This window comes from Saccopteryx bilineata, chromosome 5 (assembly GCF_036850765.1).
Source record: "Saccopteryx bilineata isolate mSacBil1 chromosome 5, mSacBil1_pri_phased_curated, whole genome shotgun sequence".
Taxonomy (NCBI): domain Eukaryota; kingdom Metazoa; phylum Chordata; class Mammalia; order Chiroptera; family Emballonuridae; genus Saccopteryx; species Saccopteryx bilineata.
In genome coordinates, this window is record NC_089494.1 from 257,969,234 (window position 1) to 257,996,475 (window position 27,242).

At 47.2% G+C, this 27,242-nt stretch overlaps 1 long non-coding RNA gene and 1 other non-coding gene across 3 annotated transcripts; one reads left to right on the forward strand and one right to left on the reverse strand.

Annotated features, from left to right (window-relative positions):
- Positions 1-5,607: 5,607 nt before the first annotated feature.
- On the reverse strand, positions 5,608-23,942 carry LOC136306392 (uncharacterized). 2 transcript variants are annotated; one of them, XR_010725645.1, is made up of 4 exons: positions 23,604-23,942; positions 18,290-18,466; positions 12,276-12,536; positions 5,608-6,033 (listed from the first exon to the last, which is right to left on the reverse strand). It is a non-coding gene; the product is annotated as an uncharacterized lncRNA (long non-coding RNA). The 2 variants fall into 2 exon arrangements; XR_010725646.1 differs by lacking the exon at positions 5,608-6,033 and adding an exon at positions 10,719-10,863.
- Positions 23,943-26,887: 2,945 nt separating this feature from the next.
- Positions 26,888-26,963, forward strand: TRNAI-GAU (transfer RNA isoleucine (anticodon GAU)). Its single transcript has one exon. It is a non-coding gene; the product is annotated as a tRNA-Ile (tRNA).
- Positions 26,964-27,242: the final 279 nt, after the last annotated feature.

A 27,242-nucleotide genomic window follows, 5' to 3' on the forward strand; every position in this document is an offset into this window, starting at 1 on the left:
CAGCTCCATGCAGGGCTGACGCTGTTCTCTCCCTGTCCTGGCTCCATGCGCGCGCTCTCTCTCTCTCTCTCTCTCTCTCTCTCTCTCTCTCTCTCTCATATTCTTATGTTCTGTGCTCTATCTCAGTACCCACAAGCAGACTGGAATATGCTGATATATGTATTTTAGTGCATAATGGAGCAGGACACTGAGGTTAGGCCTTGAACTTACCCTGAACCTCCTACCATCTTCTACCATCTTCTCCCACCTTCTCCCCAATGTTGCCAAGGCAACTGTAAAGAGAGTGCTGCTTTTCCAAGATAAATAAAGATACTGTTGAATTTTACCCATAAATTTGCACAAATATCTGTTTGTTCTACTGACATAATGAAACCAAATATGGATGGATGGATGGATGAACAGATGGATGATAAATAGATGATAGATAGATAATAGATAGATAGATAGATAGATAGATAGATAGATAGATAGATGATAGATAGATAGATAGATAGATAGATAGATAGATATAGCTGTTCTTCACAGTAGAATTCCAAATAATAAATGTAGAAGAAAACAAGGAAACCTAGAATCACCAGCAGGCAAACACCAAAGTAAAATGTATTTCAAACAAGATCCGCAAGTTAGAGGGTAAGAAATTGAGAAGTAACAGGATTTGAATAACGTCAGAATATCTCACCTAAAGTATTTGTCAACAACCAAATAAAAGGTAATTTTACAATGAAAACACTTGACAGGTGCCAACTTAACCAAGTGGTCAGGTTAAGCATTCCCAGAACTAAGACATATAGACATCATGAGCCCCTGAAGATGATGTAGAGAGGACACCACGTCATCTTTGTGGCATCCTCAGCAAAAATACTAAACCACTCCAACGATAAGAAAACATTACACAAATCCAAATCGACATACATTCTGCAAAATAATTGATTGGTGCTCTTCAGAAATGCCAAGGTCAGGGAAGACAAGGACAGACTAGGAACTGTTGTTACACACTGGAAGTACTAAGGAGAGATGACAACTAAATGCAATGTAGGGTCTTAAATTAGATCTTAAAGGGGAAATGTTGTTGAAACAATTGGCTAATTTTGAAAAAGAGTTTGTCGTTTAGTTACTAACATTGTGTCCATGTTAATCCTCTGGTTTTGATCACAGCACTGTAGTTATACAACATATTAGCACTGTTACCTTTAGGGAAAGCGGGGAAGGCATATAAGGGAAAACTTCCTACTATTTTTGCAACATTCCTTTGTCTAAAACTGGATCAAAATAAAATGTTTAAAGAAAAAAACAGCATGTTACTTTGATTTCCATTCTGCTCTTGTACCTTGCATGTGTCTTCCAGAAGTATGATTGTCCCTAGTCTTGGTACTAACAGAATAACAACCAAACCTAACGTTGATTTCTTGGAGAACTAACAAAAATAACAGGAGTCATTCGAACTGTTCACCCAGATTGCTATCTATAGATGCCAGGAAGGAAGGTATAACTAATAATGGACCTTGCACTTCACTTCTCAAAGTCTCATCAATATACTTATGATAATAACAATTTCTCAAGAGGAAATAGCAAGAATTTAATCTTGACAAACCAGTTGTGTTGGGAGTTAGATACCCTATATAACACTGATTTGCTTTTAAAATACATCCAATACTACTTTTACTGCTTATCACTTAAATACATTTTTTTTGTTATACTTTGACTTCACTAGCAACAATCTTTACCAAGGATAACATCTTCCAGAAATGTAATTCTCTTGGTTGTTAATTCCAGAAAGACGCAGTAGTGCATGCAGAGGGCTATTGGAGCTACACTGAGGATCATTCTGTGCGCAGGGTTTTAGCTGTGCATAATGAGGGGGGGTGAGCTGAGATTTCTTAGAAAGGAGCCCCACAATGTGGTATAAGGACAGATCACCTTGTGATAACTCCTGTTCATTTAGTGTGTTCAGGGTCCCAGGGACATGCTTGATACTTGACCCACATTGTCATAGTTAATCATGTGTTAGGATACTTATCATTAGCCTCAGTTTAGAATGACAACATTGAGATTTGATTTTCACGTAGCTGATAGGTAGCAGGAACCAAGATCCAAATCCTGATTTCTCTGCCTCAAAAATCACACATGATATCCAAAATATCAATGGTCTAATATCTTCAGAGATAGAATCAAGATGATTGGGGCAAATGAATAACTTAAAAATATCCAGAGACCAGGCCCTGGCAGGTTGGCTCAGCGGTAGAACATCAGCCCAGCATGTGGAAGTCCTGGGTTTGATTCCAGCCAGGGCACACAGGGGAAGTGCTTATCTCCTTCTCCACCCCTTCCTCTCTCCTTTCTCTCTGTCTCTCTCTTTCCCTCCCTCAACCAAGGCTCCATTGGAGCAAAGTTGGCTCTGGGTGCTGAGGACGGCTCCATGGCCTCCGCCTCAGGTGCTAGAATGGCTCCGGTTCAATGGAACAACACCTCAGATGGGCAGAGCATCCACTCCCTAGTGGGCATGCTGGGTGGATCCCAGTCGGGCACATGCAGGAGTCTGTTTCTCTGCCTCTCCACTTCTCACTTTAGAAAAATACAAAAAAAGGCCCTGGCCGGTTGGCTCAGCGGTTGAGCATCGGCCTGGCATGTGGGGAACCTGGGTTCAATTCCCGGCCAGGGCACATAGGAGAAGCGCCCATTTGCTTCTCCACCCCCCCTTCCTCTCTGTCTCTCTCTTCCCCTCCCGCAGCCAAGGCTCCATTGGAGCAAAGATGGCTGGGGCGCTGGGGATGGTTCCTTGGCCTCTGCCCCAGGCGCTGGAGTGGCTCTGGTCATGGCAGAGCGACGCCCTGGAGGGGCAGAGCATCGCCCCCTGGTGGGCAGAGCATCGCCCCCTGGTGGGCGTGCCAAGTGGGTCCCGGTCGGGCACATGCGGGAGTCTGTCTGTCTCTCCCGTTTCCAGCTTCAGAAAAATACAAAAAAAAAAAGAAAAAGAAAAATACAAAAAAAAAAATCCAGAGACCTTTTGTGGAGGAAAAAAACACCCAAAAAAACAAAATCCAGAGACCTTAGGCGGAGGATCGATGTTGTTGCTTGCGTGGGTTGTGTCAGAATTATCTGAGTGTCTACTGTTGTCCAGCTGAGATCTCAGTGACCCATTCCTTTCTGTCCAAGGAATCCTGAAATGATCAAGAAGACATCTGTAACAAGCCCTCTTTGGGCACAAGCAGCTCCCTCCCAGAGGTGGTGACGTTTTAGCTTAGACTCGAGATGAGAGTTATGCAGCCAGACAGGTGTGAGAACTGGATTCCAGACAGAGAAGACAACACATGCAAAGGTTCAGAGGTACACATGGAAAAGGACTGCTGGCAGCCCAGTACCCTGAGAGTGTAAAGGGGCATGTCCGTGGTGCCTTTGTGCATGTGAGAAACACAGACAGGGTCCCGTCACAATTGCAGTTTCGGCAACTTTATAGAACTTGCACTCTAACCAGGGAGATGCAACCGCCACCCAGGGAGCTGGTGAGTTTGAAAATGAATTATAAAGCTCATGTCTGGATACACTGTGAAGCACCTCCCAAACATCTTACCTTCTCCTGTACCTGATCCTCAATCTCTCAACCTCCACAGTGCTTGACAACTCAATTTAAAAAGTAAGAGGGAAAAAAAGCTGTCTATGTCTCGATATTTGTTAGGTTGAAAACCCTGGCCATTTGGCTCAGTGGTAGAGCATTGGCCTGGTGTGTGGAGATCCTCAGTTTGATTCCTGATCAGGGCACACAGGAAAAGCAACCATCTGCTTTTCCAATCCTCCCCCCCCCCTCTCTCTCTCTATCCTTTCCCCTCCCACAACCATGCTTGACTAGTTTGAGTGCATTGGCCCCAGATGCTGAGGATGGCTCCATGGACCTTCTGCCCCAGGTGCTAAAAATAGCTCAGATGCAAGCATGGTCCCAGATAGGCAGAGCATTGGTCCCAGATGGGCAAAGCATCAACCCCAGAAGGACAAAACATGAGCCTCAGATGGGAGTTGCCAGGTGAATCCCAGTCAAGGTGCGTACAGGAGTCTCCCCTATTCTCACTTGGAAAAAGAAAAAAAAAATAAATTAAGTTAAAATAAATTAAAAGAAAATAATAAAAGGAAAAAAAAAGAAAACCCAATGGAACTTCATATTTTTTTATTATTAAATTTAATGCAGTGACATTGATAAATCAGGGTACATATGTTGAGATTATTTTGCCCTTTGATTGTGCTGTATACCCCTCACCCAGAGTCAAATTGTCTTCTGTCACCTTCTATTTGGTTTTCTTTGTGCCCCTCCCCTCCCCCAACCCCTCTCTCTTTCTTCACCCCATCCCCCCCCACCTCCCCACCCCTGTTGCCATCACATTCTTGTCCATGTCTCTGAGTCTCATTTTTATGTCCCATGTATCTATGGATTCATATAGTTCTTAGTTTTTTCTGATTTACTTATTTCACTCCATATAATGTTATCAAGGTCCATCCATGTTATTGTAAATGATCCGATGTCATCATTTCTTATGGCTGAGTAGTATTCCATAGTATATATGTACCAAAGCTTTTTAATCCACTCGTCCTCTGACGGACACTTGGGCTGTTTCCAGATCTTCGCTATTGTGAACAATGCTGCCACAAACATGAGGGTGCATTTATATTTTTTATGAAGATAGTATATACATATTTAAAAAATAAATAAATAAAATAAAACTCTTAGTCTTGCCCATCGAGTTTCTTAATGTAGAAACCTGATTCAGGCCAGTGGATTTGCCGGTTTTATTCTGAAATTAGAAACTGCCAGGGCATCTTACCCACGTGTTATGACACCTGGAATGATGGCAGAAGAAGCACCCAGCAGTGGAGAGCGGTCTGCTCTTTATTACCAGCCGCTGTGTCTCAGGCCCCGGCCACGCCCGCAGTGACTGCCTGGTGAGCGCTCGCTCTGCCTCAGCCCCGGCCACGCCCGCAGTGACTGCCTGGTGCGCGCTCACTCTGCCTCGGCCCCGGTCACGCCGGCAGTGACTGCCTGGTGCGCGCTCACTCTGCCTCGGCCCCGGCCACGCCGGCAGTGACTGCCTGGTGAGCGCTCACTCTGCCTCAGCCCCGGCCACGCCGGCAGTGACTGCCTGGTGCGCGCTCACTCTGCCTCGGCCCCGGCCACGCCCGCAGTGACTGCCTGGTGCGCGCTCACTCTGCCTCAGCCCCGGCCACGCCGGCAGTGACTGCCTGGTGCGCGCTCACTCTGCCTCGGCCCCGGTCACGCCGGCAGTGACTGCCTGGTGCGCGCTCACTCTGCCTCAGCCCCGGCCACGCCCGCAGTGACTGCCTGGTGCGCGCTCACTCTGCCTCGGCCCCGGCCACGCCGGCAGTGACTGCCTGGTGCGCGCTCACTCTGCCTCGGCCCCGGCCACGCCCGCAGTGACTGCCTGGTGCGCGCTCACTCTGCCTCGCCCCGGCCACGCCGGCAGTGACTGCCTGGTGCGCGCTCGCTCTGCCTCGGCCCCGGCCACGCCCGCAGTGACTGCCTGGTGCGCGCTCGCTCTGCCTCGGCCCCGGTCACGCCGGCAGTGACTGCCTGGTGCGCGCTCACTCTGCCTCGGCCCCGGCCACGCCGGCAGTGACTGCCTGGTGCGCGCTCGCTCTGCCTCGGCCCCGGCCACGCCGGCAGTGACTGCCTGGTGCGCGCTCGCTCTGCCTCGGCCCCGGCCACACCGGCAGTGACTGCCTGGTGAGCGCTCGCTCTGCCTCGGCCCCGGCCACGCCGGCAGTGACTGCCTGGTGCGCGCTCACTCTGCCTCGGCCCCGGCCACGCCGGCAGTGACTGCCTGGTGAGCGCTCGCTCTGCCTCGGCCCCGGCCACGCCGGCAGTGACTGCCTGGTGAGCGCTCGCTCTGCCTCGGCCCCGGCCACGCCGGCAGTGACTGCCTGGTGCGCGCTCGCTCTGCCTCGGCCACGGAGCTCACTGCTTCAGCCGGATCTTCTCTTTCATCATCACAGCCATCCCGCAGTGAAGGTTCTAGGGAGAGTGGCCTCAGTCTGGAATCAAATAAATAAACAAACCAAAAAAATGAGGTATTGAATGGTTAAATAAGCTGTCCAAGAACCCCATCACACAATGCAGAACCAAGCATTGACCCCAACCGCATCTGACACCACAGAATTCATATGATCCATGTATATAGTGAATGACTACCCTCTGACAGATGTGAGCCCCTTGACTCTCCAGACCTCGAGTTATAGACAAAATTAAAGGCCACTGTTATAAATGTGGCATACTTTCTAGGGAGTTTCAAGAGCCATCTTTTTTTTCTTTTTTTTTAGTTACTGCATTAAGTAGTGAAATAAAGCACTGTGAAGATAATGGTTTATCAAAAGTATGGGAATGATGGGTTTTTCTGTGACAATGTGTGGATTTAGAAAAGGGGACTGCGCAAAACCAGGTGACTTGAGGACAGGCCATGCAGCAGCTCTGGGCACCTGCTTTGCACTCAACTCTAGGGAAATATGGCATCTGTCAGGGTCTCAGTGCAAAGAGCACAACCTGACTCTGATCGATTCAAGCAGAAAGTGCATCAATTAAAATGTTTGGGAAGCTCCCAGAATCACCAAAAGGCTAGGAAGCCGGAGTTTAGAAATCGACGAGAAGAGAAGATGGCAGCTCTCATCACCGCCATTGGAAGTCAAGTCAGTGAGACCCTCGCTGCCCAGGAAGATGTAGGTTTGACAAGAAAGACCAGCAAAGGTAGAATATTTAGTTTAGACTGTTTTTTGCCTTATTTCCTTTGGCTCGAGCTGAAATAAAAATGGCAGCTGCTATTGGCGGGATCTCTTTCCACCTCTGAGGCATGGGTCACAAAGCTCCAGCTGTGGACCAGAGGTCCTGGGTTCCAGGTGCATCCCAACCTCTAACCACTTGGCTGGTGACCTTGGAATCCCATGACTTCACTCCAGTCCAAGCTCTGCATTTGCCGAGAAGAGACAGTAAACCCCCACCTGTCCCCGTGCACAGGGTCGCTGTGAGAAATGCTATAGGAGATACTATAGAAATGGCCTTGAAAGCTCTTACATCCCTGAGAAATGCTAAGAGTCCTCCTCATGATCATTGACTTGTAATCGTCACTGGAAGGAGTTATAGTACATGTATAAAGCAGTTTCCAGAGGCGACCACCCCAGGGTCAAACCCTGGCTCCTTACCTCTGACCATCTTGATTGATTTTCTGAGCCTCAGTTTTTTTTATTTATCAGATGGAGATAGAGTTGTCCTGTTTATCTCACAGAATTAGAACATATTTGCAATGCAGAGTCCCTAGGACTTAAAAATGATCCATAAGAAGAATCAAAACAAGCGCTAGCATCAGTAATGATAATAGATTATGGATCCTCTTCCCATGGTGACTACAAATTCTCTCATCAACTATGGCAATTCATTACATATAATTTTGTAACATCTTCGAATTACTGCTTGGAGCTGATCATTAAAATATTATTTACATTCTGTCAGTGCTGTTGTTGTTGAAATGTGGTCTCTCAGAGGTCTGTTTGATTGAACTCACCGTTACTCCAGTCAAGAAAGCTAAATAAACATCCTTTAGAATCCTTGGCTTTCTGTGTGTCAGTCACAGCAAGGAAGGGGTTACTGGGGACCCGGAGCACTTGCAGAAGCACAAAGCATCCGACCTTGTCAGGAGCCCTCTGGCGTTGGCCAGCACTTCTGCTCGGCTCGAACATAGCCCTCAGCGGAAAAGTACTGCCCAGGCTCCGTGAATTATTAATCTCATCATGACATCAGTACCTGCTAGATAAAAAGAACCAGTGGCCTCCACAGAGAGGCTCTTAAAGAAAACCAAAAACTAGTGTTATCCTTTGGACCACAATGAGGACTATTTTCCTGCTCCCCTCTGGAGTGGGGGACAGCCTCACTCATTCTCAGCTTCCTCATATACAGAACTCAAGTGCTATCAGTTAAAAAAAAAACACCACTGGCTCTTTTGGAGGATCATGTGGAGGAAAGGGCTTTAAATGACCCTCCATTCAGTTGATGATTCCACACCAACTGTAAATGAGTTTAGGTTTGGAATTCATAGAAACTGGAGCACAAGAAAAGGTTCAAGGTCGTTTTGGGTTTTGTTTTCCCTTAAAGGACTAGTTGCTAAAGCCAATGTGCTCAGCATTCGTGGGGTAGAGCATTACTGACACATGGAAAATCCCAGCAGTGAAGGGTCCATAGGAAATACAGCTGTCATATTCCACATTACTTGAGAAAAACAAGGCTCTGAGCCCCGTCCTTAGTAAGGCTAACCTCTGAAAGAATGGATTTATTTTTAAGTCAAGAGAGAAAACGACAGTACAGAAAGATCGGGGGTCCAGAGATTCCAGCTTTGTAGCCTTCTGCGTTCTTGCAAAAGCGTTGACTGCGCACCGGTGCCCTAGGGTTTGCAGACGTACCCACCAGTGAAGAAACGTCTATCATTTCTGCAGCATCTAGTATACATCAGACACTCTGCCAGGTGCTACAGCATAATATCCAACTTGCCCTCACAGCAACTGGAGGAGCTATCATTGTGTTCCCCATTTGCTTTGAGGGACACTGATGTTGAATAAGATACACAGTGACGAAGGTCAGAAGAGGTAAAGTTCAAGCTTAGATTTATCTGGAGCTAAAATTCTTAAGAAACATATCACTGGGCAGTATAGAGGCTGATGAGTAAACAGCTAATGCCGGAGTAATACACGGAGTAATACACCATCACCAAGATGGAATCAAATCTGTAATACTGTAGCTAGGATGTATCTAAAGCCACAAGCAGAGAGCAGAGTGACCAGCTGCTCCGATCTGCCCAGGAGCAAGGGGTTCTCAAGATGCAACAATCTCAGGGCTAAAGCTGGGACGACTGGGAACAAACTGAGACACTCAGCCTGCCCAGGAGAGGTGGGGGTCAGGCACCGAAAGACAGTTTGTGCTTAATTGAGGAATTTGACCTTTGTCCTGTAAAAAATAAATAAAAAGGAAAAAAAGAAAGAAAGAAAGAAAGAAAGAAAGAAAGAAAGAAAGAAAGAAAGAAAGAAAGAAAGATGACTAATCTTGAACAGTCACATGACTGCTCATGAGAGGGGAGGGCGACAAAGAGGAGACTGGGAAATGGGGAATAGAGATAAAAACATGAAAGAAATGACAGATTTCCTTCTTAGCTCTAAGACTGCAATCCTAAGATTAGGTTCCTCAAATGAATCTAATCTCATCGAAACAGAAGTCTACATTAGAGTATCTCAGAATGGAACCTTATCCAGAAACAAAGTTGTTGCAGATGGAACTAGTTAAGATGAAGCCAGGTCCCCATAGCGTAGACCCCTAATTCAGTGTGACCACGGTTCCTGTAAGGAAGCCTGTCGTGTGAAGACAGACACCGAGAGAATGTCATGTGACGATAAAAACAGAGACCAGAGTTACGCAGCTGCAAGCCAAGGAATTCCAAAGACTGCTGGCAAGCCACCAGAAGGTGGCACGAGGCCAGTGTGAGTCAAATAAGTTTGCAAATATGATGTATATGTTTGCTCGCTTATAGTTTGCATTGGGTGTGGGGAACAGACTGTAAGCAGGCAGGGTCCTTCTAAGCCTTTCCCACCCTTTTAATACTAAAATCTTCTCAACACTAAGCTTTTCCCCACACCCTGGAGTGTTGCATGATGTGAGGTGGTGCACTCTTATGAGGAATCCCATTTATTTATCAGAGACTTTCTTATTTGTAAATTGGCTTAAAGGCTTTAATTTCTACACTAGAAAATAAGGGAGACCAGGAGCTCTCTCTCTTGGTTCCTGAAATTAGCATTGCACAGGAGAGGCAGCCAAGATGGCGGAGTGCTGAAGGAGAAGCCAGTTTGTGCAGAGAGAAGGAGATGGGGAACAGAGGTGAATAAGGCTGGTGGGGCCTTTGTTTCTAGGAAACTCAGAGGAGTCAGTGGCTTTGGGAGCCCTGGATGGAAAGGGAAGTGTTTTCCTACTGTGTGTATTTCTCACCTGCTGGGTGCGAGCTAGGATTAAAAGTAATGATCCACCAGTTCTTGGCTCCATTGTTTCATTACCATCTGTCCTAATCAAATGCGAACCTGCATGGGCCAGGCGGCTGTGTTGGTGGCAGCGGCTACTGGCTTTGTAGCCAGGAAGAGCACCCCTGGGGGGCTCAAAGGGGAGCCTGGCCCTGATAACACCTTGATTTTGAACTTCTGGTCTCCGACCTGAGAGCCAATCAATGCCTGTTTGTCTTAAGATAACCATTTTGTAGGACATTCTTATCACAACCTCTGGAAGCTAATTCACTAGCCAAACCATGTCCCAGCTTTGTTTTACCAAAAAGAGACAGGCTGGAGAGAGAACAGAATATACAAGAAACCTCTAGAGAATGCCACCACACTGAGCGCTTTTCTCGGGACATTTTTAATGAACCGTCCCGAAGATGTTCTAACCCTCCAGGCACAGGTGAGACACTGAGACTCAGAAAGAGGCCACCGCTCACCCAGAAGCACACAGCTAGGAAATGTCAGACCCAGGCTTTGAACTCACGTCTACCTGACTTCCTTAAACACAGAAGTTTTACTCTTTTTCCTCCTTGGATTTCTTATTAGGAGTGCGAGGGAAACCAAGGTTCTGAGCCAGATGAAACTGAGGAACCGGGCATGGCTCTAAGCACTTTATAAAGCATGAGGGAAATGATTCCGAGGGTCCTGGGGTTAGTGGGCGGGCAGGCAGAAGAAAGTCCTCTTGCTGCACAGCTCTGAGTCACCAAACTACGGTGCATCCTTCCCAGCAGGACCTGCCTCTCACGTCCCCTTGGGCTCTGTCTGGATCACAGCGGGAGGCAACAGCAAAGTCTGCCCAGAGAAAGGTGAGCGTGAGCAAGCCTGTGGAGAAGCCTCTGGGGCCCTACAGGGAAGATACTTGCCTAAAGTGAATTGCTTTCTGGATGAACATGTGATTAACATGTCATTTGCAAGCTCCACCCGCCACGGATGTCTCTTGTTTGTCAAGTGAATGTGCAAAGAATGTTCACATTCCTAATATATATCTTCAGCTCCCGTGGAAAACAGAGCCGTGACTATTTTGGGCCTCGGGAAGCCAGGACCCAGTGACAGAATTCATCATCCCCCTTCCACAGTCCAGGAGAAGAGAGAGCAGGTCGGAGGAGGAACGCCAGAGGAAGGCACGCTGTCTGCGACATTAGCGCGGGTCATTGTTCCAAACGACAGGCTGGGTTCAACCAGGATGTTCTTTCTCTAGTTTGAACAATGGTCCCTTCACCCTGACGGCGAGGCGATCATCTTTGGAAATGAAGCAGTACATTTTTTTTTTATTTTTTTTGTCTCTGTGTTAAAAACACTTGCTAGAAAAAGTATAATAGAGAAGAAAGGCCCAGGACCAGAGGCCAGGAAAGCTATGTTTCTCTCAGAGACTCAGTTGCCTCATCTGTACAATGGACTTTCTGATCCTGACATATTCTGTCGTCCCTGGTCACTCTTCCCTCTCACTCTCTCCCCCATCCCATCCCCCTTCCTTCTCCACTCCCCGTTTTTCCCACGGGAATGATGAAGAAAGAATGTGAGTAGAGGGGTTGGTGTCCGGCCTTGGGTAAGACACAGGAAGGGTCCTCATGATTACTTATGCAGAGCTTTATAGGAGAGAATGGGGGCAGGGAGGAAAAGACTGAGCTTTGGCTACTGCTAAATCCATTCATTCATTCATTCATTCATTCATTCATTTCACTGAGCACCCACTCTATGCCTGTCAGTCAAGCACTAGGCCTTTGGGGTTTAGAGAGTAGAAAATCACTAGGATATTCTACTAGAATCCAAAAGTCCTGATTAAGAGAGAGAGAGGGGAAAGTGGTGAATTACAGTTAAACATTAAAGGCAAAGAAGCACTCAAGGGGCATTAGAAGCAGGTATTAGAGGGCCTTACTCTGACCTTTCCGGTCAGGGAACACTTTGCAGAGGAGGCAAATCTAAGGAAGTGAGTGGGGAAAAGAATATTCTAGAAAGAAGGAGCACCGAGCATAAGCAAAAGATCAGATAGTTAAGTATATCTGCAGTTTTAAGGCATGTGGCTAAAGCAGGGAACAAAGGGTCAAATGACACAGGGCCTGATGGCCCTTGTTAAGTTGAACAGGTGACTTTCCATATGGTCTGCACGCAGAGCCAAGAGAGGCCATGGCCACTGGGCTGGCATTAGCATACCTAGCAGTGAGTCCACCATTGCCGTGTCCCTGTGTGTGACAGACGTCACTTACAAGAGTGATAGGACCATTGTGTGATGCTCCGGAGGACCCACACTGAAGGGCAGAAACTGCAGAGCATTGGGAACTTGCAGCAGTCGGGGCTATTCAGTTGAAAGAGAATGCCTAGGGTAGAATAAATTATCCAGCAACGATGGGCCTGCCAGTCGCTAGAAAGGTATCAGAGTTGACAATGGAAGCTTTCAAGTCTCTTCCACATCAGTGTGGTTTACTTCTCTGTTCACTCTGCCTCCCAGTGGGTATCCCTGCAGTCATCTATAAAAAGAGAACACAAGACCAAAGGGATGTTTTTTCTGCAAGTTTTCACCACCAACTTTTTTTTTATTGTAAATTTTTTCCTCCCTACTTTCTTCACCAAGGACCCAACCTGATGAAACTTTCTATCTATTAGACAAACTGAAATTATCAAATAATAATTATTTAACTTGATATTTCGGTGTTGTACACCAAACAACAGTATTGTGATTTAACTAGAGATTTCTGCATATGGGAACTGGCTTGCAGTCTGCCATGTGGGGGCTCAAGATTGGAAACTCCAGGGAAAGGACTGTTCAATGTCCCTTTAGCAATGACACACTATGACACCAGGAATTAGGGTGACACAGAGAGGGAGAAGTTGGTCTACTCCAGATTTTGTAAACATGCTCTGAGGAAGAAAAGCAAGGTGAGTGTGTATGTACCTCAATGAGGAGGAACATTTGAGGGCAAGATCAAGAACAGTGTATAGAGGCCTGACCAGGCGGCAGTGCAGTGTATAGAGTGTTGGACTGGGACATAGAGGACTCAGATTTAAGACCCCAAGGTCGCCAGCTTGAGCATGGACTCACCAGCTTGAGTGCAGGGTCACTGGCTTGAGCATGGGATCATACACACAATCCCATGGTTGCTGCCTTGAGCCCAAAGGTTGCTGGCTTGAAGCCCAAGGTCACTGGCTTGAGCCCAAGGTCACTGGATTGAGCAAGGGGTCACTCCCTCTTCTGTAGCTCCTCCATCAAGGCACATATGAGAAAGCAATCAATGAACAAATAAGATGCCGCAAGGAAGAATTGATGCTTCTCATCTCTCTCCCTCTCTGTCTGTCCCTATTTGTCCCCCTCTTTGTCTCTCTCTCTGTCTCTGTCACACACACACACACACACACACACACACAGAAAAGAACAGTGTATAGGAACAGGGAAGCACAAGCTATACAGGATGTTCAGGTGGCCAGGTCTGAATTAGAAGTTTTATGGGTCCATGAGTTGGCTACTCATTTGACTTCGACTAGGGGCAGGAACTTCACCAGTGAGTCTCATTCCCTCTTCTGCGTTATCAGACCAAAGAACTTTAGCTTGAAAGTGTTGTTACAAAGATTAAATGAAATATATTACATCAAGCAATAACTTGTCCTTGGCACACAGTAGGTTTGCAAAGGACAGCAGTAATCACAACAATGACAATGACACTTTAATCAAAAGGTTTAGACACAAAGGAGCAGTTTAATTTGTTTACTGTGCAGAAAGTTGAGTCTTTATTGCTCTAGTGACAAATGACTTTAGAAGCTGTCTAGGGATAGTGTGCGGTTGTCACTGTAGATAATAAAAGCAGAAATGAGAGGGGAATTAATGAGGAAAGCAGACAAATCCAGAATGCTGGGCCCTCATCTGTCTGGACCGCATCAATGCAGAGGAGGGAAGGGATGACGTAAGTGTTTATTTCTAACTCCCCCGCTCTGGGAATGCTGAGTGTTTTCAGTCTGGCTTCTGTTTTTAGAGATCCCAACACACCTGGACTCCAAAAACCATTCTTTTCAAATCTTATGCTGCTGCTGCTGTTGGCCTGCATCCCTGAAGCATCTGTGCACATGACTGTGTTCTTGGTAGATGGGTAGGAAGGTAATATGCTGCCTAAGAACCAGGAAATGTGACAAATAGCTCGACCTCCTAAGAGTTAAACCAGAACGTCAGTGCAGTTAAGATGAAAAGCTAAGTCACCCTCCAGGCCAGCAGGATGGGAGCTGACCTCAACGAAGATATTAAAGTATCCACAAAGCCATTATTTTGGTCAGCGGAAACGGATCAGAATAAACACATAGAAAAAGAGAACAGAGGCAATAGGTGAAGTGTGATTCAAGCCACGTCCAAGGTCTCGCAGCCTATGCAATGAACTGAAATCTGTCGTGGATGTCGGTCACCTTGAAGACCAAGCCCCAGATTCCTCGTCGGATTCCTGAGACTCTACATAATGCGGCCCCGGCACATCTCCACCCCCTCACTCGGCCCACGCTCACCCTGGCCTTCTTGTTACTTATGCAATGGCTGTTCTTTTGGTCAGGGATTCCCTTTTCCCAAATTGTGCATGGCTCTCTCCCTCAATTTATTGCTTACATTTAATTCCACAGGGAAGTCCTTTCTCACCATCTTATCCAAAGTCCATTCAGTAGAGATCCAGGGCCGCACAAGACGTGTAATTTGTGAAATGGTCAGGCCTTGTCCTGAGATCTTTAAAAATAATGCAAAGCAGATAAACAGAAAAATCAAGTGTAAAACTCAACATGCCCTGCCAGGAAGAGCTGCTTTAAAACGTTTAAAGAGATACACTTTGCACAGCACAGAGCTGGTCAAGTGTCTAGTCTTGTGTCACAGAGGACAGAGCTGCAGCAATACATTCTGGACGGGAGGAAAAGTGTCTAGAACGTGCCTGCTTATGGGAGCAGGGGTTTATTGCCATGAATCTGGCTTGATAAAGCCAGTGAGTATCTTCTGGAATCTATATTCACTCTGTCATTACCATGTGTTTAGTTAAGAGTTTTAGTTTTTTTCCTCCAACCCCTCATTTTACTGAGAGCTTGATCTTCCCACGCGAGGTTTACGAAATCCTGCATCTTTAAGAAAGGGAAAGTGCTAACCCTGTCCCATTCTAATTTGGCTGAAACATTCCAGATGAAAAGTGGAGATAGCAGAGTATCCTATGATTGTCACTACACTCTCCAGTCTAATCAACTTCCTTTGGTCTAACAGCATTCTCCCTAAGCAAGTTTCTGATTATAACTTGGCTCTTCATGTAGGTCTACAAGGCAAAGAGAAACCTGGAAAGGTGCACCTGAACTTCATGGCTTCCTATGCCAATTATGTTTCTCACTGTTGATCAATGTAGAGTGCAAGCGATCCGCTGGGTATTCAGCTTGTGCTCTTGTATTTGTGTGTTTGTATCTTCAGTACTGGAGTGGAAAGCTTTCTGGTGGAGATGAGAGGCACAGGTATGAGGGTATTCACCTCAGAGAAGAATGAAAGGAGAGGAAAGGATAAGGTATTTGTGGTTACCAGCACCTGGGTTCTTCCTCATATTCACCTGGTTCTATGTGTACCATCTGGAGAAATGTGAAGAATGGAGGATGTGTATGTGTTTTACTCTTCCAGAATTTTTTTTTTTTGGGGGGGGAGGCAGAGATGGGAGGAAAATGTGGTTGAACTTTCTGATGGATACCTTGAGATGTATAAAAAGACAAGGTCATCCATGTGCCAGCATTGTGCCACTGAGAAGGTAAAGATTGGAGAAGAATAACCCTGAGAGCCCATCTTGGGAGCTAATGTCCAGAGTACCTGTGATCAAGTTTGGCGCAAGTTGAATAAGCCATCCTTCTCTAAAGAACCCCGGGAGTCTGAGTAAAGAACCAACCAAGTGGAACAATCCAGTGGGAGAATCTTGACTCAATTCTAATAATTTGAAGGTCAAAAACAAATGGTGATGCAGCATCCTGAGAAAGTGAAGAGCTTCAAACTCACTACAAACAAACTGGCATCTTGTATACCCTTCTCTGCCCTCACTCAGCATTGCAACAAATCAGGACTCTGATCTTGTGCAGGGCGAGATCAATCTAGTAGTGTTGAGCACCGCCTGGAGGTCATCCTGCCAGCTGCTGTCCAGGCTCTGGGAATAACACCCACCACCCTGGAGTCTCTTCTTGGAAACTTCAACTAAGGACCAGGCTGGTCTTAGAACTTACACCGATAGATAGAGTTTCTCAGAGTGCCCCTTTTCTTCCACCAAATTAACTCCCTATTTGTTCCGGAAATGCTCTTATAGGGAAAAAGAGATCGCTAATAAAAATAATAATAATAATAAACTATAAGGCAGGTGCTATGGACTCCACTTTATAAACCAGAAAACTCAAGCCAAGAAAGAAAGGAAAATCCTCACTGCCACTCAGCGCATAGAGGCCAAGTGTGAAACTCAACCCTGAGTCCCCAAGCCTGAGGCCGCTGCTACCAAACCAAGTCATTCTGCAGTCAGAAGAAGAGTTGAATATTCGACAAAGACATAATCCACTTAACTGTTTTAAAAGTGGCCCCAACAGTAGGTCAAACGTCATTTTAGGTGCTGGTGATTAAAGTTCCAATCCTGGAGGATGGACTCATTCTGAGGTGGAGGTAAGCACCTTCCCGGGAGCAGTATAGGTGGTGGTGGTGGCGGGGGGCAGCATGGGTGGTGAATGGGGAGCTTCTTCAAGAGACAAATCTGGGTTTCCGACAAAGACGTTCAGAGCAAACAGAGGCACATCAGTTTGAAACAGGTTGTGAGCAAGCTCAGGGAACAGCAAGCTGCCTATTCTACTGAAAGAACAAGGGGAAGTTTCAGGAGTGAAGAAGTCCAAGATTATGCACAACTCCGGGCATAAAAACAGAACGTTGAGTCCTTGGGAACCTCCCAGAAGGAAGACAGGATGTAAAGGTCAAGAAACAAGCAGTGAGAACTCTAAAATTCTAGACCCTTGGTTGCTTCCCTACTTTTGGGAGGCTCATTCTTTCAACCTCTTTCCTTGCAGAAAGTAGAATTAAAATCCTTAATTCAAAAGAAGCTCCCATGAGCTCATGCTTGGAGGTGCCGAAACAGGGAGCTAAATAGGCTTTCACCGATTCTGCAGGCAACTGGGGCGTGGTGATTGCCCCATTCTGAGGACGATCAGAAGGACACTGCCAGTCCGGAGCCACTGAGAAGACACCAATGTGAGCCCAGAAAGTGTGTCTGGCTGGAGAGGGTGCCCTGGGGATGCACAGCGGATAAGTCCCCTCCCAGGCTCTGGGCTCAGGGTTCGGGAATCCTGCCACAAACTCCTGCCTCTGAATGTCAGAGCTTTATTTTCTAATCCAACATTCCTAAAGCCTTTCATCTGGATTTCTGGACCCAGCCTAGGGCCAGCTGTAGCAGAGCCTCTGGGGTTGTTTAATGATAGTTTAATGAGGTCTCCGAGTGTCCTAAAGGGAGGCTTCTGGCCTGCAGCTTCCCCTTTAAGAAGAGGCCTTTGGATCAAGGTCTGCATTAAGTATGAAGCAAGCTGTCTGCCGGTGTCTGGTGCACACAGGAGTGAAATCTGCCGGGTTCGCTGGCTCCCTGGAGGATTGGCCTCCGCGTTACACCTGCAGAACCCCGCCCCCTTTTCTCCCGCCCCCCGGGATACCCGATGCAGACTTGAAGCCTCCCGGGTTCTGCTGTCTGTCCCTGGTTTCAAAAGTGCCTGGATGTGGGACTTTAAAAAAAATCTATTTATCTCTCCATCCAGACGGCGGGGGAGGGATTGCGAGGAGAAGGCAAGAACCACTGGGGCCGAGACAAATCCGGGCAAATCTTTAAATTGCTTCGGCAGTCGCCTGGGTTTCCTTCCATTCGCATCTCAGTGCCGCTTCCCTCCCCTGCTGACCTTCATGTTGGACAGGAAGAGAGAACAGTTCTAAGAGGGCACTGTATCTGCTTCCCAAATGTGGGCTAGCATCCAGAGCTCGGTTCACAGAGACATCTGCTCTTTGTCCCCTCCTGCCCGCGCTCCAGCCACCCTCCTCCGCACAGCGCTGGTGGGGGGGAGGGGTCCTCCAATCTTCCAGACCCCCCCCAGCTCCCTCCTTTTCTCCAGGAAGCCCGAGGGCATCCCCCCCCCCACGAGGCTTCAGGGCACACCCCCCACGAGGCTTCTGGCGTTCTCCGCAGGCACAGGCTGCAAGCACCAGGTTATCTCCCATCCACAGACTCCTGACCTGACCGGAGGGCTCCTTTGTTCACAAAGTGGAAAAGAGCCTTAGAGGCCGAGGCAGGGCCGGCTGGCTGCACTCCCCGGCATCCGGGGCCTGCGTGCTTATATGCAGACTCGGCTCTGCTACAAATTCCTAAACTGGGGCTTGTCTCCCGATCGTGTGAAGCTTCAGTGTCTCTACCTGTAAAATTAGAGAACGGTAATAGCAGTAAACACATAATCCAAGTAAACAAATAGTAAATGAGAAGACAGGCAAGACTCAGCCGTCACGAAACATGTGCAGACTATTACATGGATCTATTGTGCGGGTGGATTGCACAGGCGACTGGAGTCGGGGAGACTGCGGTCTGGAGAGATGCTTGCTAAGTTCCCTTCCGTCCCTGAATTCTGAAGTGCTGATCCATAGGATAGATAACTATTGAACGGCCATGTCTATGTAGAGTAGTAAAGAGACAAAGAAAAATGAGGAGCCATGTTTGCTTTTGTGTTGTTCACAGTCTTTTGAGTCAGACAGAGTCACCAGCAACTACGGGAGAAACTCTGGTCACTGCCTTCCACTTAGCCGAGTCACCAGGACAGCGGAAGTCCAGCTGTCGCTGGAAAGAGGTTCCTGACTCCTTCCGGGGCATGCTGAATGTTTACAACCAGCAGACGCCTCTCTATTACACCGGGTGCTTCTGCCCATCAGCTTCTGGTTAACACCACTTCCCCTGATTGCACTGAATCCAAGATGTCTACACATTGACACTGTATTACAGTTGGAAAGGTTGGAAGGGTTGGAAAGGTAAAAACAGCTGCAGGGACACCTGTCTTCAAAGAGCAGTGCCGCAGAGCAGCACAGGGACAGGACCTGAAAACGAGGACCCAGTACCAGCTGTGGTCCTCCGTGGCTCCCGGAATTTGGGCGAGGCACTTGACCTGTTTGAGTCCATGGTCCCACTTCGACCACAGAGGGAAGTCTCCCCCCCAGTCAGCAGCGTCATGAGCCGTGAATGAGGTAGTGCATGTGAAAATACTTTTTAGGTTGGCAAAAAAAAGGAGGAAGCTAAAGAAAATTAATGAAGAAATAAAGAAAAGACATGAGAGAGGGAGGGAAGGAAAAAAAAAAGATAAGACACACACAGGTGACATTTTTTAAAACTGTAAAATAGGGAAATATTGCCTGGGCCTAATGGGCTACAGGAATTCGGAGTAGAAAGAGATGACCGCAGAGGAACAGGACCAGGTTTCATTTTAGTATATATTAATTGTAAGTGGCTCCTGTAGCATTCAATAACACAGATTTGAGAGAGGCAAGAGCAGAGATTAGGAGACCAGTTAAAAACAGCTGCGATAGTCAAGAACAATAAACTGAGGCCATGTCAATGGGGACAGACAACATACTGGAGCAAGACTAAGGAGAAAGATGAGGGAGGAAGGGAGGGAGATGTTAGGAATAGTTTCCGGATCTCTCTCTGGGGCAGCGGGTTAGATGAGGGTGCCGTTGAACTAGGTCAAGGTATATCTGAAAGTAAGAAGGTTTGGAGAAGGAATGGCAAATTCGGTTATGGACATGTGGCATGGAAGCATCTACAGGACAGCCAGCTAAAGATGCCAGCAGGGAGCTGGACACCAAGACCTGAAGTTTAGAACCACAGACGCGGGGCTGGTGCGAAGGAAATGGCTGAGACCACCCCCAGGGAAACTGTGCAGGGCGAGAATAGTAAGAGTGGGCTCAAGACAGAACCCTGAGAGCTCCGATATTTTCACATGGTCCTAAACTTGTCACCAGAGTTGGAAAACTCATAGGCAATTGTCAATCTGGAGTCGGACTGACTGGTCTCCAACCCCAGCTCCACCGTTTCTTAGCCTGGGTAAGTCCGTTCCACTCTCTGACCCTCAGTTATTCCTGCTGTAAAATGGGAACAAAGAAGTGCGTGTTGGAAGGGCTACACGAGAGGATATGGGTAGTGTTGAGCCCTGACCCTCAGTCATAAACACATAAGTATGTGATAAATGTTGGGGTGTTTTTTTGTTTTTGTTTTTTGTATTTTTCCGAAGCTGGAAACGGGGAGGCAGTCAGACAGACTCCCACATGCGCCCGACCGGGATCCACCCAGCATGCCCACCAGGGGGCGATGCTCTGTCCATCCGGGGCGTCGCTCTGTTGCGACCAGAGCCACTCAAGCGCCTGGGGCAGAGGCCACGGAGCTATCCCCAGTGCCCGGGCCATCTTTGCTCCAATGGAGCCTCGGCTGCGGGAGGGGAAGAGAGAGACAGAGAGGAAGGAGAGGGGGAGGGGTGGAGAAGCAGATGGGCGCTTCTCCTGTGCGCCCTGGCCGGGAATCGAACCCGGGACTCCCGCATGCCGGGCCGACGCTCTACCACCTAGCCAACCGGCCAGGGCCAATGTTGGGGTTTCTTAAGGAGCTTTGGAGCTTAGAATTTTACTTGTATTTTAAGATTTTTCCTGGACTCTCTGAATGAGAGTTGCTGCCCAGGGCAGCAGCCCAGAGAAGGACGGCAGATCCTCTCTGTCATGCCCTGCTGGACCGGCCAGCGGGCAGCCTCCACGCCCCTCCTTCTCTCTCCCTTGTCCCTTGTCCTGCAAGCCTCCCCCCATGTTCTGTTTATTAGCGCTTCCGACGCCCTGGGCCTCTGTGCATGCTGTCCTGACGGCCCGTGGGGGTGCCGCTGGGACTCTGGGCAGGAACCCCTGCCGACCACCACCTGCTGAGTCCCCCGTCACCCCACTCCCGGTCCCAGCGAGTCGGAACGTCTGCCCCTCTTGTCCAGGCTCTTCCACCATGTCCCTCGGCCGCTGCGTCCACCACGGCCCCCAGCTGCCACTTCCTGCAGGCAGTGGCCCCATGCCCATTGTCTCTGAGATTTGGGAATTCATTCACTTGCTCAAAAAAATATCAATTGGGCTTCTGTTATGAGCCCGACACTGATCTTGGCATTGGAGATGCTGAGGTAATAAGACCTGCCCTCAAAGAGTTCATCACCTGGGGAAGATACACAATCAACCCTACACACACATCCAGCCGCATGACCATTTCCAGTCGTGACGAGAGTGATGAAGGGAATGAACGGAGAGATGTCATAGGTTAAGACAGGGTAGGATAGATAGGTCTGAGATGGACCTCTGGCACTCTGACATGTAGCTGAAACTTGAAACCCTGAAAATCTAACCCTAAAAAAGTATTGTGAGCGTGAATGTGAGTGAACGTGAGGAAGAGAGGAGACAGAGACGGGGTTTTCTTATTTGAGCAGTTATTAAAGCCAGGCACGTTGCTGGTTATCTTTTGTAGATTTGCATTTCTCATTTGCAACTCGCTTTCTCCCCCTTGAATTAAGCAGGCTTAATAAAAGACACGCTCTCCCCTTTCCAATGAGCTCCGGAGAGGAGGGTGGTTTGAATTACATGATAGATGTTTTCTGTTTCTGCTACTCCGGGTGCCTCTATATTTTAAGGTGTTTGATGAGTGAGAATATGAAGTTCAAAGAGGCTACCACATAGAACATAAACTACAGTCTCTTGTCACTGACTCAACTCCCCAGGATCACTGGCTAGCTGGAAATAATGTAACAACCTCTCGGACCTGTGCAGGGCTTGACAGTTTGCAAAGTTTTTTTGTTGACTTGATGATATTAAAGCTCCACAGGTACCATGTGGAATAGGATATTCTCTGATTCACCAATGAGGAAACTGAGGTTCAGAGAATGCTTGGGGACCCTCCAAACATGACACCTGTAAGTGACGAATCAGATTTGAAGCTGTTGCCCCATCAATCAGTCTTTGGGTACATTTTCTACCACTGTTATTCCGAGGTTTCTGAAATAGTCTCAAGTCGATGTATGACATCGAGTCTCTCCCCTCAATTGCTACCGTTGGCTTTTATTCAGCCATAAGTTTTGTGGCCCATGTGTCCTGAGGTTTTGCTGCCCTGCGGGTAAAAACAGACCCCGCTGCTTTTCCGGCTCACTCCCCAGACGGAAAGGCGGGTGCAGAGACAGGGCTCCCTGACGCCCCAGCAGTCCAGAGAGGGTGCCTCAGCCTCCCCCTATCCAACACCTCTGCGGTCCGTGGAGCTCCCATGGACACCTTCCCTTTCCTGTTTCACGTGTCTGCATTCTCCTTGTATGCATGCCTGTATCTTGAAGGTATAGGAGAATCTCCTTCTTCTCCCCGCATGAGCCTCCCTTGGCCTTTAAAATATATAGTAAGATTCATCCTCTCCATTTTCTTCTCACGACTCTCGCCAAGAGGTGAGGCTTCTCTGACTACAGAAATAAGACAGTGGGTCTCTCCCACTCTTCTCTCTTGCTCTTTCCTGATCCCTAATTCTAGCTCTCTCTCCATCTTGCTCTGGGTCGCACCTGCTCTATTTCTAAAATCCTCCACTGATTAGCTTAGTTCATTTCAACCACTTGAGTCAAGCTATGTTGTCCAATTTAAGTTTTACCTGCAATAAAGTTGACTTTTCAATCATTATCTGGCTCCTGGGGTTATTGTTCAATTGGTTCAAAATCTGAAGAGGAGGGGCTGTAATTAATTAGTACCCGCAACCTCAATCCAAAGATCTAGGTACCCTTAGATCATGTTTTTGTGTGTTGTTTCTATCTTGAACAACATAAAGCAATGATCCAAATTTGATCTCCAAATTGCATAACGTGTTCCCCTAGGTAAGGCTATATATAAATATAAGGCCCTTAGTCAACAATCCTGCATGTGGTCACTCACAGTGTTGGCGTCATTAGAAGTGAGGATCTCACTGAAAACATTGTGAGTCCCTCTTCCAGCTCTGAGGGGAGCTCTTGTCTGTTTCTTGATTGACTGATTATTGTTACAATACAAAAATAGAAATGTTCTAGACGTTGCACATCTGGGTCATTCTTGACTTGGACAGAAGTCTATCTTGCTAGTTGGCAGCATGATAAGGTTAAAAAAGTGGACAGCTGGGGATAAGAAATGCCTCCTCTAACTGATTTAGATGATACTTTCATCTAAAGAGGATGAATTTGAGCATCAAATCTCTTGGCAAATAATGTCTCACTCTTTCGAGTCTCCATATCCTTATCTATAAAATTAGGGGCTTTGCTTATTGAGGTAATCACTTTGTAAGTTCTGTAGATATCTAACCACTATGCTGTACACTTGAAACTAATATAATACTGAATGCCAACTGTAATTGAAAAATAAAAAACAATTCTCAGTAATAAAATTAGGGTCTTTGCGTTGGTGTGTAAGCACCCTTCTATTTCAAACATATATCCTCAGCACAGTACTAAGTGATGAAGGCAGGAGCCCCCCCACCCCAACCCTCCCCACTGACCTCGACCTGCAGAAGTGTCCAGCAAGCAGCTTCCTCTTCCCAAACCCTTGGAGGGTCAGCAGGCTGTTGAACCACGAGATCAGACTCCAGTCAGATGATCCCCTCCTGGCTTTTTAAATCAACATGCAATGGTTCTGACCCAGTGTGAGGGCGGCTGAAACTGATGATCCAAGGGGGTGGCTGCGGGAGGCGGCCCAGGAGCATGCCTCATCATCAGAATGAACAAAGATGCTTCTTTCATCCAGGCATCAAAAATAAATCTCAGCCACGGCTTGCTCTTGGAGGGGAGCTCTTGTCACCATCCGACCCTAATCTTATTCAATCCCACATTCCACTGTTCCTTCCTCCCTGTTTGGCAGTTTGCCACGGAGAGGAAGGGAGCTGCCTCGGGTTATAAGCTGTCAGGCTTAGCATTTAAATATTACTCACCGGGCTTAGTTCAAGGTGCAGGTCAGCCCACAGGATTAAGTTAAGTACACTGGGAAATGCATTATCTTTTGGGTCACCGGGGTACAATTCAGTGAACAGCAGCAGGATTTCCTGGTTGATAGATGGTCCCACAAGAGGTTATAGCTCGCCTGCCCCAGAAATAATAGCAATAATCCTCTGCATTCATATTCCACCCTGGAGCCTGTGAAGGATTTTCACATTCATTACCTTCGAGCACCGTCTCAGTGGAGTCAGCCCAGCATAGGAGAGGGTCAGATATAAACTCAAGTGCCTATTTGTCACTGTCCAAGCTAGGTTACCTTGGGTAAGTCACATCGCCTCACAGATCATTTTTTTTTAAACTAAATGTCAAAGAAAAGAACCTATTGTGCTCTAGAGAAGTAAAATAAAAACCATAAAATAGATTACAATTTGCCTTCTATATCCTTAAAATATATGAACACAATCTATCTAAAATAGTTTTTATGGGTTTTTTTTTTATGAATTGGCATTTACTTGGCACAATAACCATAAAGTTCAATCCCTGCCTTCCAGGAATTGGAAAAGTAAGATAGATAAAGATATAGCTCCATCTATGACTTTTGGTGGAGAATAGAAATGGAGAAGAGAAGAGGTCAGCTTGTCAAAGGCTAGATGTCAATGACGACAACTGATATGATGCCATTAAGTAAATCTCATGGAACAAGATTACACTGGATCAAAATAGTGATATAAAAGAGCATGTGACAACTGCTACACGTGTCTTCTTTCTAATCCTGACCACCACTCCAAGGTGTGATTATTCTCATCAGCATCATCCTTATTTTAGGCAAGGGACGACTGAGGCTCAGGAAGGTGAAGTACTGTGGCCACAGCTGTTCGAGCATCAGAGCGCGAGCTCCACAGTCACGTAAGTCTGAACTCAGAGCCTTTGTCTATTGCCCTGCACTACTTGGCATTTCTTCTCAGAGATGGGGGAATAAGAGACCCACGAAATCAATTATTTTTTGTTGGACCCTGAAAGACCGAGAGAGACAGAGTATGAAAAAAAAAACCATGCCACAGGGAGATAATTGCATAAATAAATTGTATAGTGATCGTGGGGCTTCCAGTATGGCTAGAAAGACATGCGGTAGTGGTCTGATCATTTCCAGGATTTTTAACACGGTCTGCGTTCGACCTTTCTAAAGGCCAAGTGGGCAGATGACTTCTTAGGATCACCTCCTCAAAGACCAGCCAGCCCTCTGCCCCTGCAGCCCTCTCTACAATCACCTCGACCCCTCGTTGCTTCCAGTTGCCCCCACCGGCTCTAGACTGAAGCCCAATGTAGGTCTCATGTTTGGATTATGCACTTGATCATTTATTAAATGGTGAATAAGAGTGTCCTATGGTATACCAGCATTGCATTGATCTGGCTTGGTTTCTATCTCTACCTGCAGGGTAGAAGTAACAAACTCAATGCCAGTGTAGGCAGACCGCCATGACCCCCTCCCACTGAAAAATGTCAAGTAGACCATTATGCATCCAGGCTTAAAACCAGCTAGGAACCAGTGGGATGTTCTTTTTCAGGGTTTTTTGTTTATGTTCACTTTGATACACTAAAGATGATTTAGTACACAATATCGTGTGTGAGGAGGTACAATTACGGCAAGTACAAGAGAGATGGACAGAAGAGGACACACACGAGAGGGAGAAGTGAAACAAAGGCTCTGACAAGGAAACACCAGCACGCCTGCCCCTGCTCTTCTTACCGAGAAGCAGTGTCCTGTCAGGAAGCGGGCCGATGACTTCGCTCATAGGACTGAGCGTACACTGGCTGTACACAGGGAAGGTTGACCCTTCCCAAGTCAATGGAAGGATTCCAGTTGCTCAGAAAGTCAAAGGAGGCTTTGAGTCATCAGGCTTCAGGTAAGATATGACTCAGGGATACTTCGAGCATCCATTCCCTTGTTCATTCTACAAACACTTTCGAATATTTACTTTATCTGAAGTTTGCTCAAGGAGCATAAAATGTAGTGTCGCCGAAGTCCGAGGTGTGGCTCTGAAAACTGACGGGCACATAATTTTCAGGACTGCACTGCGAGAGGCTCACATCCTGGTGCCCGCTTTCCATGGGAAGCTCTGCTCAGTTTGCGATCCCACCGAAGGCCTGACTGTCCTGGCTTAGATCAAGCGCCCACTTCCTCGGGCAGTGCTGGACGGAGACGGGGACAGGAGAGGGATTGTAAAGAACCCCAACGAACTACCCCACCATGAACATATCCAAAAACAATGAGGAAAAATAATTATCTCCAAAGAAAAAAAAAAAAGGTGTTTTCACCAAAGAAGGGAAAATAAATCCTGAGAAGGGAAAAAAAATTTTTGTTCATTCTTCTATCTCAGAGGATAGAATAGCATCATGCATACAAAGATAGCAACATAGGCTCAGGCAGAAGCTAAGGGCATGTTCAACAAATCAGTGACAAGGAAAATAACTTAATAATCCATCCTCTATGCAACTAGACATCAGGCCATGGAAAGTGATCAGACTGTTGTTGTTGTTTTTCACACCTACAAATGTACAGTCAACATATCAGAAGTAAGATATGAGATTTAAATTATTTATGAAATTTGAAATGGCATTACTAAAAGTATCTAAAAGGAGAAAGTGTCAGTCCTATTGTTTCCTGCACTGGTCAGCCTTCACTTCAACTGGTTGAGCATTTAATTAAGCACGTACTATAAGCCAAATGTTCGGAATGAGGAGCACAGAGTTTAAGAGAGATCTCAGCATATAATATCCTAGAGTGGAAACAAGTCAATTAGGAACAGGCTAGGAAACTACAACATAGGTAAAATAATGAAAAAGGAGGAGGGCTCTGGCCGGTTGGCTCAGCGGTAGAGCGTCGGCCTGATGTGTGGGGGACCCGGGTTCGATTCCCGGCCAGGGCACATAGGAGAAGCACCCATTTGCTTCTCCACCCCCCCCCCCATCCTTCCTCTCTGTCTCTCTCTTCCCCTCCCGCAGCCGAGGCTCCATTGGAGCAAAGATGGCCCGGGCACTGAGGATGGCTCCTTGGCCTCTGCCCCAGGCACTGGAGTGGCTCTGGTCGCGGCAGAGCGATCGCCCCGGAGGGGCAAAGCATCGCCCTCTGGTGGGCAGAGCGTCACCCCCTGGTGGGCATGCCAGGTGGATCCCGGTCGGGCGCATGCAGGAGTCTGTCTGACTGT